Source organism: Panthera pardus, unplaced genomic scaffold (assembly GCF_024362965.1).
Source record: "Panthera pardus isolate Hobbes unplaced genomic scaffold, ASM2436296v1 HiC_scaffold_285, whole genome shotgun sequence".
Lineage (NCBI taxonomy): Eukaryota > Metazoa > Chordata > Mammalia > Carnivora > Felidae > Panthera > Panthera pardus.
Genome location: NW_026526860.1, coordinates 57,815 through 71,221, shown reverse-complemented (window position 1 = coordinate 71,221; position 13,407 = coordinate 57,815).

Below are 13,407 nucleotides of genomic sequence, written 5' to 3'. Positions count from 1 at the left end.
TCTTTTTTTTTTTCAGTTTTGGATTTTTACCTTTATTAATGGAGGCTTCGCATAATCTTTAAGAAACATTTACCTCAACAGCATGATCACGCAATATTTTCTCTTAAAATATTTTAATTTTTTTATTATCAGTATTTATTTTTAGTTTTAAAAATTAACATCGAAATTAGTTATTATATAGTGCAACAATGATTTCAGGAGTAGATTCCTTAGTGCCCCTTACCAGTTTAGCCCATCCCCCCTCCCACAACGCCTCCAGTAGCCCTCTGTTTGTTCTCCATATTTATGAGTCTCTTATGCTCTGTCCCCTCCATGTTTTCATGTTATTTTGGTTTCCCTTCCCTTATGTTCATCTGTTTTGTCTCTTAAAGTCCTCATATGAGTGAAGTCATATGAGTTTTGTCTTTCTCTGACTGACTCATTTCACTTCGCATAATACCCTCTAGTTCCATCCACATAGTTGCAAATGGCAAGATTTCACGCTTTTTGATTGCCAAGTATTACTCCACTGTATATATTTACCCCTTCTTCTTTATCCATTCATCCATCGATGGACATTTGGCTCTTTCCATACTTTGGCTATTGTTGATAGTGCTGCTATAAACATGGGGGTGCATGTGTCCCTTTGAAACAGAACACCTGCGTCCCGTGGATAAATGCCTAGTAGTGCAATTGCTGGTTCATAGGGGAGTTCTATTTTTAGTTTTGTGAGGAATCTCCATACAGTTTTCCAGAGTGGCTGCACCAACTTGCATTGCCCCCAAAAATGCAAAAGAGATCCTCTCTCTGCATCCTCGCCAACGTCTGTTGTTGACTGAGTTGTTAAGGTAGCCATTCTGACAGGTGTCAGGTGGTATCTCATTAGGGTTTTGATTGGCATTTCCATGATGATGAGTGATGTGGAGCATTTTTTCATGTGTCGGTTGGCCATCTGGACGTCTTCTTTGGAGAAGTGTCTATTCATGTCTTTTTCCCGTTTCTTCACTGGATTGTGTTTTGGGTGTTGAGTTTGATAAATTCTTTATAGATTTTGGATACTAACTCTTTATCTGAGATGTCATTTGCAAGTATCTTCTCCCATTCTGTCAGTTGAATTTTAGTTTTGCTGATTGTTGCTTTCACTGTGCAGGAACTTTTGATTTTGATGAGGTCCCAGTAGTTCATTTTTGCTTTTGTTTCCCTTGCCTCTGGGGACGTGTTGAGTAGGAAGTTGGTGTGGCCAAGATCAAAGATGTTTTTGCCTGCTTTCTGCTCGAGGATTTTGATGGCTTCCTGACTTACATTGAGGTCTTTCATCCATTTTGAATTTTATTTTTGTGTATGGTGTAAGAAAGTGGTCCTGGTTCATTCTTCTGCCTGTCGCTGTCCAGTTTTCCCAGCACCACCTGCTGAAGACACTGTCTTTATTCCATTGGATAGTCTTTCCTGCTTTGCGAAAGATTAGTTGGCCATACATTTGTGGGTCCATTTCTGGATTTCGTATTCTGTTCCATTGATCTGAGTGTCTGTTCTTGTTTTTTTTTATTGTTTTTGGCATTTATTTATTACTTTTCAGAGACAGAGACAGAGCATGAGCGGGGGAGTGTCAGAGAGAGAGGAAGACACAGAATTCCAAGCAGGCTTCAGGCTCTGAGCTGTCGGCACACAGCCTGATGTGGGACTCTAACTCACGAACTGCCAGATCGTGACCTGAGTCAAAGTCGGATGCGTAACAGACTGATCCACTCAGATGCCCCTGAGTGTCTGTTCTTGTGCCATTACCATACTGTCTTGATGATTACAGCTTTGAAGTACAGCTTGAAGTGTGGGATTGTGATGCCTCCTGCTTTGGTTTTGTTTTTCAAGATCGCCTTGGCTATTCGGGGTCTTTTCTGTTCCATACAAATTTTAGGATTATTTTTTCTAGCTCTGTGAAAAATGCTGGTGTCACTTTGATCGGGATTGCATTGAATATGTAGATTGATTTTGGTAGTATTGGCATTTTAACAATATTTGTTCTTCCTATTCAGGAGCATGGAATCTTTTTCCATATTTTGTCTTCTTCAATTTCTTTTATAAGCTTTCTATAGTTTTCAGTGTAAAGATTTTTCACCTCTTTGGTTAGATTTATTCCTGGGTATTTTATGGTTTTTGTGCTACTGTAAATGGGATAGATTCCTTGATTCCTCTTTCTGTTGCTTCATTGTTGGTGTATAGGAATGCAACCGATTTCTCTGTGTTGATTGTATATCCTGCCACTTTGCTGAATTCATGAATCAATTCTAGCAGTTTTTTGGTGGGGTCTTTTGGGTTTTCCATATAGAGTATCATGACATCTGTGAAGAGTGAAAGTTTGACCGCCTCCTGGCTGATTTGGATGCCTTTTATTTATTTGTGTTTTCTGATTGCAGAGGCTATGTCTTCCAATACTATGTTGAATAAAAGTGGCGAGAGTGGACATCCCTGTCTTGTTCCTGACCTTAGGGAGAAAGCTCTTAGTTTTTCCCCATTGAGGATGATATTAGCATTGGGTCATTCGTAGATGGCTTTTATGATCTCGAGGTATGGTCCTTCTATCCCTACTTTCTTGAGGGTTTTTATCAAGAAAGGATGTTGTATTTTGTCAAATGCTTTCTCTGCATCTATGGAGAGGATCATATGGTTCCTGTCCTTTTATCAATGTTATGAATCACGTTAATTGTTTTACAGATATTGAGCCAGCCCTGCATCTCAGGTATAAATCCCACTTGGTCGTGGTGAATAATTTTTTAATGTATTATTGTTTCCGGTTGGATAATATCTTGTTGAGGATTTTTGCATCCATGTTCATCAGGGAAATTGGTGTATAGTTGTCTTTTTAAGTGTTGTCTCTGTCTGTTTTTGGAATCAAGGTAATGCTGGCTTCATAGAAAGAGCTGGGAAGTTTTCCTTCCATTTCTATTTTTTGGAACACCTTCAAGAGAATAGGTGTTAACTCTTCCTTAAATGTTTGGTAGAATTCCCCTGGAAAGCCATCTGGTCCTGGACTATTGTCTTTTGGCAGATTTTTGATTACTAATTCGATTTCCTTACTGGTTAGGGGTCTGTTCAAATTTTCTATTTCTTCCTGTTTCAGTTTTGGTAGTGTATATGTTTCTTGGAATTTGTCCATTTCTTCCAGATTGCCCATTTTATTGGCATATAATTGCTCATAACTTTCTCTTATTACTGTTTTTATTTCTGTTGTGTTGGTTGTGATCTCTCCTCTGTCATTCTTGATTTTATTCATTTGGGTCCTTTCCTTTTTCTTTTTGATCAAACTGAATAGTGGTTTATCAATTTTGTTAATTATTTCAAAGCACCAGCTTTTAGTTTCATTGATCTGTTCTACTGTGTTTTGGTTTCAATAGCACTAATTTCTGCTCTAATCTTTATTATTTCCTGCCTTCTGCTGGTTTTGGGTTTTATTTGCTGTTTTTTTTCCAGCTCTTTAGTCATAAGGTTAGGTTGTGTATCTGAGATCTTTCTTCCTTCTTTAGGAAGGCCTGGATTGCTATATACTTTCCACTTATGACCGCCTTTGCTGCATCCTAGAGGTTATCATTGTGGTGTTATCATTTTCATTGACTTCCATATACTTTTTAATTTCTTCTTTAACTGCTTGGTTAGCCCATTCATTCTTTAGTAGGTTCTTCAGTCTCTAATTATTTGTTACCTTCCCAAATTTTTTTCCTGTGGTTGATTTTGAGTTCATGGCATTGTGGTCTGAAAATATACATGGTATGATCTCGATCTTTTTGTACTTACTTAGGGCTGATTTGTGTCCCAGTATATGGTCTATTCTGGAGAAAGCTCCATGTGCACTGGAGAGAATGCATATTCTGTTGCTTTAGGATGAAATGTTCTGAATATATTTGTTAAGTCCTTCTGGTCCAGTGTGTCATTGAAAGCCATTGTTTTCTTGTTGATTTTTTGATCAGGTGATGTGTTCATTATTGTGAGTGAGGTGTTGAAGTCTCCTACTATTATGGTATTCTTATAGGTGAGTTTCTTTATGTTTCTGATTAATTGATTTCTATATTTGGGTGCTCTCACAATTGGCGCATAAATGGTTACAATCGTTAGGTCTTCTTGGTGGATAGACCCTTTGATTATGAATGATGTAATGCCATTCTGCATCTCTTGATGCAGTCTTTATTTTAAAGTCTAGATTGTCTGATATCAATATGGCTACTCCGGCTTTCTTTTGTTGAACATTAGCATGATAGATGGTTCTCCATCCCCTTATTTTCAATCTGGAGGCGTCTTTAGGTCTAAAGTGGGTCTCTTGTAAAAAGCGTATAGATGGATCTTGTTTTCTTCTCCATTCTGTTACCCTATGTCTTTTGATTGGGGCATTGAGTCCATTGACGTTTAGAGTGAGTACTGAAAGATATGAGTTTATTGCTATTATGATGCTTGTAGAGTTGGAGTTTATGGTGGTGTTCTTTGGTCTTTCTAATCTTTGTTGATTTTGGTATTTATTTATTTATACAGATAATATTTTCATCTTTTCTCCCCTCAGAGAGTCTCCCTTAAAATTTCTTGCCGGGCTGGTTTAGTGGTCACAAACTCATTTAATTTTTGTTTGTATCGGAATCTTTTCATGTGCCTTCTATTTTGAATGACATCCTTGCTGGATACAGAATTCTTGGCTGCATATTTTTCTGATTTAGCACACTGAATACATCCTGCCACTCCTTTGTGGCCTGCCAAGTTTCTGTGGATAGGTCTGCTAAACCTGATCTGTCTTCCCTTGTAAGTTATGGACTTTGTTTCCCTGTTGGTTTTATGATTCTCTCCTTGCCTGAGTACTTTGTCAATTTGACTATGATGTGCCTTGTTGATGGTCGGTTTTGGTGGAATCTAATTGGAGTCCTCCGTGTTTCCTGGATTTTGATGTCTGTGTCTTTGCCCAGGTTAGAAAAGATTTCCGCTATGATTTGCTCACATAACCCTTTCACCCCTATTTCTCTCTTCCACTTCTGGGACCCCTGTGATTCTCATGTTGTTCCTTTTTAATGAGTCACTGATTTCTCTAATTCTTAAATCTTGCTCTTTTGCCTTAATCTCCCTCTTTTTTTCTGCTTCATTATTCTCTATAAGGTTGTCCTCTATCAAGCTGATTCTCTGTTCTGCCTAATCTATCTGTGCTACCGCTGCATCCATCTGTGATTGCAGCTCAGTTATAGCATTTTAAATTTCATTCTGGCTATTTTTTACTTCTTTTATCTCTGCAGAAAGAGATTCTAATCTATTTTTGACTGCAGCTAGTATTCTTATTATTGTGATTCTAAATTCTGGTTCAGAAATCTTGCTTATATCTGTGTTGGTTAAATCCCTGGCTGTCGTTTCTTTGTGGTCTTTCTTTTGGGGTGAATTCCTTCGTTTTGTCATTTTGAAGGGAGAAAAGGAATTAATGAGGTCGCAAAAGTGAAATAAAAAGATAAAATTACAAAAATATTAAAATTAAAAATTAAACACACGGAAGCAAATTGAATGGAATATGCTAGATCCTAGGTGTGTTTTGTTCTGGGTGTTGAAATTGGTTTGACAGAGAAAAATATGGGAGGGGGAGAAAAAAAAGGAAATAATTAGAGAATTTGAAAAAATGAATACACTGAAGTAGACTGAAATGAGAGGATGGGAGTAAAATATAGTTTGAAAAAATATAAAGAAAAGTAAAGAATATAATAGAAAAAATAAAGAAAAATATTTTTAATAAAAATTAAAAATAAATGTGATAATTTTCTTTTTCTGTATTCTAGAAAAAAGAGAGGAATCAAAAAAGAGAAAAAAGATAAAAAAAGTAAAAAAAGGAAATCATTTGAAAATTCAAAAAGTGAATACACCATAGTAGACTAAAATAAAATGATGGAAGTAAAATAGAATTTGAGAAAATTTATATAAAAGCAATCAATATAGTAAAAAAATTAAAATATTTTTAATAGAAATTGAAAGTAAAATCAAGTTTTTCTCATTTTGCATTCCAGAAAAACTACAGAAACAAAGAAGAGAAAAAAAGAAAAAGAAAGAAAAAATAAAAAGGAAATTGTTTGGAAATTTGAAAACGAGAATACACTGACGTAGGGTAAAATAAAATGATGGAAGTAAAATAGAACTTTTACTAAAATTCAGAAATGTAAAAAATATAGTAATAAAAATTAAAGAAAATATTTTTAATAATAATTGATAATAAAAATAATTTTTTCTGTTTCTACATTCAAGAAAAAGAAAAGCGTAAAAGAGAGAAAGAAAAAAAAGAAAAATTGACTAGATGAATCGGCTAACAGATTGAAGTAGGACTGAAATTACTTCCTTATCCCCTAGATGTCAGTCTATGTAGCTCTTTATAGTCCATAAAGTAAGTGGCAGTGAGACTTGTATTCCTGAAGAGCCCTGTTGGCCCAGTTGGGCGGGGTTCAGTGTAATGGCTTTGCTGTCCACTAGATGGCGCTTTTAGGCTCCTGGGGTGGATTGTTGCGGTGCTTGTAGGTGCGAATGCACATGCGCGGGAGAAGTGAAAATGGCGCCACTCAGGTATCCAGTCTCTTCTCCTGGATCAGCAATCGGGCACCCATCCTCTGTCTTCAGCCCTTGTCCACTCCCTGCTCCTTCACTCTCCGTGACCAGGCCCGAGGCCGCACCTCTGTCCCAAGTTTTGTCACAGACGCGGCTGTTTTCCCCGGTCCCTTACGTCCAAAGGACCTCGGCTTTGACCTGTTCTGCCCCTCTGTGGGAGGGTCTCACCAAGCAATGTCCGAATGAGCAATGGCCGAGTATCAGCAGCACCTAGGAACGCTTGCTGGACCCTGTTGTTGTCAGTGCCCCGAGACTTTGGCCAGGTGCCAGCCCGCCCCAGAAAAAATTCGCAAGAGAGTGTAGCAGCAGCGTTTCATGGATTATGGAAAATCACAACACACGTCTGGCATCAGGCTTCACCCTAAACGACCTTGTTCCAGCAGCAGCGAATGTGGCCGTTTTCCGGGGTCTGCTGGGACCAGAGGGCTTTGGCAGTCTCCTCCAAATGTCCTTCCAGCAGTGCAACTGCCTCTCCCGGTGTGGCCTGAGAACATCCCGGACCCCACTCTGTTCCTGGGATTCTCCCTTCCCACCAGAGCACCTCCAGGTATCGAGCTGTGGAGTTGCAGCCTTTGCACTCCCCTTGTTTACAGTCTTAGTGGAATTTACATACTCTCCTTTCTCCTTTCTCCCTTTTTAGTTGAGTCCCTGTGGCTGTTTCCAATTTTCCACGTTCTCTCCAGCTGCTTTTGGGGAGGGGTGCTTTTCCTTTATTCTCCCCCACTCCCCAGTCTCCGTCCTCTCTCCGCCTGCAAAAGCACCTCCCTTCCTGCAGCTTCGTGCTCCCCAAGGTCCCCTCTCCACGCCACGTACTTGTTGAATTCTGTGGTTCAGGTTGTGCAGATTGTTGTGTTAATCCTCAATCAGTTTTCTAGGTGTGTAGGATGGTTTAGTGTTGGTCTGGCTGTATTTCATGGACGCGAGACACACAAAAGTCTTCCATGTTGTTCCGCCATCTTGTCTCCTCCCCCATTGACTGCCTAATTTTCATTTGAACATTTGAGGATATTATGCCACTCCCTTCTTTCCTGCAGGTTTCTGTGGACACTTCTGCCATAATCTTTTATCTTCCTGTATTCATTAGCAAACTGTTTTGTCTTCATGTTTATAGGTTTTTTTAATCTGTGTATTTTGTGAGTTTTACTATGTTATGTCTCAGAGTCAGCCTGCTTTTTTTTTTTTTAATTTTAATGGGAGTTCTCTGTGACTCATAGATGTGGACGTCTGTTTCCTTCACCATTTAGTGGAAATTTTCCACTCTAATGCGCTCAGACAAAACTTCTCCCCTTTTTTCTCCCTCTCTTCTTCTTCTGGGACTCCTTTGAAAATAATTTTATTATACTTTATGGAGTTGCTGATTCCCTAAGTATACGTATGTGATGCAATGTTTTAATTTTCCTCTTCTTTCCTGCTTCATTTCTCACAAAATTTTATCTTCCATGTCATTTACTCATTCATCTGCTTCTTTCTGCCTTGAGTTCATTATATCCAATCAGGTTCACGTCTCGGTTACAGCATTTTAAAAAATTTCAGCCTGACTGGGTTTTAGGTCTTTTCCATCTGTAGTCAGGGTATTCTCATGTCTTCTAGGCTTTCTCAAGCATAGCTAGTATCCTTATGATAGTTTTTAAAAGTTCAGTTTCCTTATGATAGGTATTAAATTCTGTTTGAGGCTTATTATTTATATGTGTTTTAATTATATCCCTGGCAATGTCCTTTATGGCTTTTTCTTTTGGCATGAATTCCTCCATCACTCTGTATGTCCATGTCTCCGCTTTTTTTTTTTTAACATTTTATTTTTATTTTTGAGACAGAGAGAGACAGAGCATGAATGGGGGAGGGTCAGAGAGAGGGAAACACAGAATCTGAAACAGGCTCCAGGCTCTGAGCTGTTAGCACAGAGCCCGACGCGGGGCTCAAACTCACGGACCGCGAGATCATGACCTGAGCCGAAGTCGGCTGCTTAACCGACTGAGCCACCCAGGTGCCCCTCTCCGCTTTCTTAAGTGTTTTAGGAAAATCCTGTTATGTTTTCTGCTTCTAGAGTAGTGTCTTTTTTGAGAAATGTTTACATACTGTTGACAACCTGACATTCTGGAAGCATTTCTTGCATGTGCTGTGTGCACTGTGCTGTCATGTATTGGCTGCTCTGTCCCTGAGGTCAGTCCTCTGCAGAGTTCTCCTTGCCTCCAGGGGAGAGTTTTTCAACTTTGTCCATAGTGTTGTGAGTTTTAACTAGGTGAGTTTGGTCTCCTTATTAAAAGAGGCTAATTCCTATTTCCCCTACAGGTGAAGGTATGCCTCACTATATGGTCAGTAGACTTGGGGCCTGTGGGGGTATATGGTGGTCTTTGGAGGGAGGGGTGCAATGGTGGTCTGGGTTGTAGGCACTCTTTCCCTAGTAAGGAAGCACCTGAGGAAGGAAAGGTGGGTATGTCTTGGTGTCAGTGGCTCAGTATCTACTGGGGGGTGTTGTGCTGCTCACTGAATTCTGTCCATGATAATTGGTGGGAGGAAATATTGGCATCAGCTCCTTCTCTAGTCCCTGCAGTTGGAGTTTCCAGCCACCCCTGTTCAGGAAGCCCTCACATAGAGAGAACAATCTGGACTCATGGGTCCCAGGCTTCCTTCAGAACCCGGCCTTCACCCTGCCTTTGTCCAATCCATTGGCACACCTGGCAGCTCAGGGCTCTTCTGTTTTATCTCAGGAGCTCTAGCTGGGTGTGAGTACACCAAATTGTATGTACTCAATGCGACAGGGACCCCACTGATCCCCTGGGACAGTGTCTTGGTGTGATGTGGTTGGAGCTGGTTATCCCAGAAGGGCAGTTGCATGAACACTAGGAGCTTGGAGTTAATGGTGAGGAAGAACAAGAAGGCAGCATTCAGTTAGCTTCTCTCAGCAGAGGCTCCTATGCTAATGACCAGGGCAGTGCAATGGTGCCTGTCAGCTCTCCTGCCCCATGAGGGGCAATGCCCTGTCTCCCAAATGCACTCCAAGAAGGTAACTGTCTCACCCGATATGACCCAGGGGATCCTCAAACCGCAGCAGTCCCTATGGGCCTCGGGGCTCCTTCTCCACAGGAGCACTGCTATACCCACCAGGGTCCACCCCAGTGATGGCATGGAGTTCTAAATCTTCATTTAGAAAAATCTTCAGTTTTTGAACTGGACATTTACAGCAGGCTGACTTGTCATGATTACGTTTATGTGTCATCTTCACTGCGTCATGGGTGTCCAGATTCATGACTGTTTCTGTGTATGTCTGTGATGAGTTTCCAGAAGAGATTGGCATTTCCATCCATGGTTTCTTTCTGCCTGGGCATCACCCATTCCATCATAGTTCTGAGTAGAATCCGATGCAGAGGGAGGAAGATTTCCCTCATTTTTACTTCCCATGTGCTTGTTTGAACTGGAATAATTGGAATTGGTCTCCTCCTGCCTTTGTTCTTAGAGTTACATCATAGGCTCTGCAGGTTCTGAGACTACACACTAGTTCAGAATCAGGCGAGAATTATACCCCTGGTATTCCTGGCTCCCCAACTTGTGACAGTAGATCATGGGACTTCTCCACATATTTTGTCATGGAAACCAATGTGCCTTGGGTTCTGTTGCTCGAGGGAATCCTGACTAATACATGCAGATGATTCATCTCTTGTTTAGAGGAATTGAATAAAGCTGTAGCTCATTTAAAGTCCTGAGTAGCAAAGTGTCATGAAGGAAGTGTCACGTTGTTTGATTGGGACAAGGGCTGGGTGAAGATAATGGGGAGCTGTGGGAGCTTGTGGTCCTGGCTGCACAGGGAGTGCATCTGGGACTCATGTAAAGGTGCAGCTGTTGTGCCTCAGGAAATCTGTAATTCACTCATGTTGAGGGACAGGAGTAAGGAATGCAAACAACTGTGTCTTTGTGCATGTTAGGGTAGTTTTCCTAGGAAAACAATGATCTAATTCACACAGGTAATAGGTAAACACAGAATCCTGTGTCCAGAGAGGCTCCCTGGAGAAACTGCTGTGTGGACAGGAAGCCCCAGACCCTGAGAGGAAACCTGCCTGTAACCTCCATCTTCACCTGCTCCTGGCAACACAAAGCAGAATTGTGCATAGTGTGCGCCCCCCGGTGGTGCTGATCGCCTCCTGCAGGGAGGTTTGTGTCTTGGCTCCCAGTGAGGTCCCCTCACCCTGTGTCTTGCACAGTAATATGTGACCTTGTCCTTGGCCTGCAGGTTGTTCATTTGCAGATAGAGCGTGTTCTTGGAGTTGTCTCTGGAGATGGGGAGTTGGCCCTTTACCGAGTCTGCGTAGTACGTGCTACTTCCATCATCATAAATACATGTGAGCCACTACACCCCTTCCCTGGAGCCTGGCAAACCCAGCTCATTCCATATCTACTGAAGGTGAATCCAGAGGCTACACAGGAGAGTCTCAGGGACCCCCCAGGCTGCACCAGGTCTCGTCCAGACTCCACCAGCTGCACGTCACACTGGACACCTGCAGACACCAGACATCTTGGTCAGGAAACTGTCACACATCCACTGTTTCTCACTCATATCCACTCACAGACTCAGTGTCTCCCATTTACCATGAATTACCTTTTATTTATTTATTTATTTTTATTTTTTTTTAAACTCTCCTTGATCTTTTACCATTTCTTCAACGTTTTATTTTTTATTTTTGGGACAGAGAGAGACAGAGCTTGAACGGGGGAGGGACAGAGAGAGAGGGAGACACAGAATCGGAAACAGGCTCCAGGCTCCGAGCCGTCAGCCCAGAGCCCGACGCGGGGCTCGAACTCACAGACCGTGAGATCGTGACCTGGCTGAAGTCGGACGCTTAACCGACTGCGCCACCCAGGCGCCCCAATGAATTACCTTTTAAAAGGGCAACCAGGAACACCCAGCCCAGCACAAACTCCATGGTGAGGTGTGTGTGTTCTGTGCTGATCACAGAATGGGAACACCTGGGACTCCCGGGGCTGGGGCTCCTCTCCCAGCTGCAGAGTCTGGGATGGGCTGGTTTTATCAGCACAGAGAGGACCCCATTTGCATGTGCTCTGACATATATATCAAGCTCCAGTCTTAGATTTGATTCTTTAAAAGTGAACAACAGTGTTAGGGACGCACTTGTAGTTTAGTTTGTGTAGATGGTGCTGTGACAATTTGAATAATTGTATTCAGTGAGTACAGGTGTATTTGCAGTCCTGTGTGCATTTTTACAGGTCTTTCATCAACATAGATCATTTTCACTCTACAAGTGTTTTACATACTTTTTGAAGTTTAACCCAAAATATTCTGTGCCATTTTCACTTGTATAATTTTGTTATTTATTTTGCATGTATTTTCATGCTGGTGTGTAGAATCACAGGTGGTTTGTTTTTATTTATTTTCTTTGTTCATTTGGCATCCTGCTCTTTTCCTCATTTAAAAAAACTGGTTCTAATATTTTTTGTGGAATCTCTAGGGTTTTGTTATGTTTAAGATCAATGTCACCTGCAAACAAGTAGTTTTCCTTCCTCCTTACTGATTTAAATGTCTTTTATTTTTTTTATTCCATATTTTTTTCTGGTTACGTCTTCCAGTGGTAGGAGAAGAAAGCTTTTCCCTCTTTTCTTCTGGGATTTAGCCAGTGTAAGGATTCAATTGACATAAGACCTATCTACAGGAGAGAATAAATTTCATTTTGTAAGTGCATGGCCTTCCTAATGACATGACACCCAGAGAAAGGACAAAGCAGGTGGCACTTGTGTCTTTCAGACAAAAAAAACATTGGATTTGGCAAGAGTTAAGTTTGGGGTATTATGTTAGTCACCAAGTAAGTAGGTTTGTTTGCATCGCCTTCTTGTCCCTGTGTTCCTTATTCTGGTGCTAACGATGGTTCTTCCCTCTTGGTACACGGGAGGGAGATTTATATCCTGCTGTGAAGGGACGATGGAGAGTCTGAGTGTACTTGGGCTCTGTCTCAAGTGACTTTCACCCAAATAAGCAGTGTGACAAGATGACATAGTTTGAGGTGGCATATGTATTCTTCACGTTACATGGGGAACACTTATGTTAGGGGTGACCATCATTGCCTGGCTCCTGATTTGACAGGAAAGCCTTCAGCATTTTACCGTTCAATATGCTGTCAGGTGTGGGCTTTTCATAGTGGCCATGATCATGTGGAGGTAATTTCCTTCAGTCCCTTTTTAATTGGGTTCTTTTTAAATGATGAACATGTGTTGAATTTTGTCTAATGTTTTTTTGAATCAATTAATGATGGTTTTGATTCACTCATTCCCTCTGTTAATGGAGGACATCACATTTATGCATCTGTGTATGTTGAAGGATCCTTGCATCCCTGGATGAATCCCACTGGATTATGTTGTATGATCCTCTCAATGTTCTGTTGAATTCAGTATGCTCACCTTTTGTGAAGGAATTTTGCATGTATGTTCATTTGAGATAGTGACCTGTAGTTTCCCTTCTTGTGGTGTCTTTCTTTGGTTTTGGTGTGAAAACAATGCTGTCCTCACAAATTTCATTTGGGAGTGCTGTTTTTTTATCAGTGGTTTGTAATAGTTTGAGAAATATTGGCATTAATTTCTCTTTAAATACTTAGTAGAAGTTTTAATAAAGGCATGGACTCCTATGCAGATTTCTTGGAGGGCGAGGCTTTAGATAGAGAAATCTTATTAATTTTTCTTTTGTTCATTTTGTATTTTTCCATGAAACAGTGTTGGTGGACTACATTATGGCATAAAATGTGTAATTTGTTCCTGGTGATCTAATTGTTGGCCTATAAATACCTAAGTTTTTCTTTAATGATCCTTTTCATGTCTTTAGTTCAGTTA